The 1,161-nt window shown below is 43.9% G+C and overlaps 1 non-coding gene across 1 annotated transcript; it reads left to right on the top strand.

The window, feature by feature from the left end:
• The first annotated feature begins 633 nt into the window (after positions 1–633).
• Positions 634–718, top strand: TRNAQ-UUG (transfer RNA glutamine (anticodon UUG)). The gene has a single exon. It is a non-coding gene; the product is annotated as a tRNA-Gln (tRNA).
• The last annotated feature ends 443 nt before the right edge of the window (positions 719–1,161 follow it).

Here is a 1,161-nt window from a genome sequence, read left to right as displayed (position 1 = left end):
AAAGGCAGGCAAACTTCTGCAGGTGAATGAATCCCACCCTTAACTGCAGCAGGGATGGAAATGCTAGGGTTTCCATGAAAGATGTGTTCCCATCAAGGCCAAGAACAAGCGAGTTAGGTACAAGACAGTCACAGAATCCCAGGAGTGAGGAGAGTAGATAAGGAGACAAAGTGTAATAAAGTCTACAAGAAGGTCCAAAGGACAAAAAAAGCAATGCAATGATTTTCATTGAAGGCAATAAACCACACGAATAAATGAACATTTAAGCAATGCTATCCTTCATTCCTGCTTCATTGAGCTCCCACCATGATTTGTCAGCAAGTTTGCAAAACAAGCATTACCAATAGGAAAAGAAAAAAGGAAAAAAAAAGCCTGATTGACTGACTGATTGAGGAGCTTATCATTTTTGGAAACTTCCACTATGTGTTTTATTTGCCCTGGGCAAGTAAAGCTGAGCAGACCACATGTGTCACGCAAACCAGAATTAATGGTTCAAGTTTTCTTGTATTTTTACTTCCCGGATCCAAGAAATAGTAGCTGAGGACATCTATAATTTAACATTGTTTCAAGGCAGACTGCACTCACATTTCCCATCTTTAATATGTTCCATTTAAAATCCATACCTACTGGGGAGCCTGGGTGGCTCAGTCGGTTGAGCGTCTGACTTTGGCTCAGGTCATGATCTCACAGTTTGTGGGTTCGAGCCCCACGTCGGGCTCTGCGCTGACGGCTCAGAGCCTGGAGCCTGCTTCGGATTCTCTGTCTCCTCTCTCTGTCCCTCTCCTGCTTGCTCTCTCTCTCTCTCTCTCAAAAATAAATAAACATTAAAAAAATTTAAAGGGGTGCCTGGGTGGCTCAGTCGGTTAAGCATCTGACTTCAGCTCAGGTCATGATCTCGCAGTTTGCGAGTTCGAGCCCCACGTCGGGCTCCGTGCTGACAGCTCGGAGCCTGGAGCCGGCTTCAGCTTCTGTGTCTCCCTCTTTCTCTGTCCCTCCCCCATTCATGATTTGTCTCTCTCTGTCAAAAATAAATAAAGATTAAAAAAATAGTAGTAAAATAAAATCCATACCTATTGTTTTCTCTTTGTGCATCGTAAGGTCATAATCTCCTTTATGCGCTGTCCTGAGAATGACTTCTTTATGGGCAAACCACGTACGGCC

This window comes from Lynx rufus, unplaced genomic scaffold (genome assembly GCF_022079265.1).
Source record: "Lynx rufus isolate CCGP_SWC_20201006 ecotype Redwood Valley unplaced genomic scaffold, mLynRuf1.p SCAF_6, whole genome shotgun sequence".
NCBI classification, from domain to species: Eukaryota; Metazoa; Chordata; class Mammalia; order Carnivora; family Felidae; genus Lynx; species Lynx rufus.
This window is presented reverse-complemented; position numbering and strand designations above follow the sequence as displayed.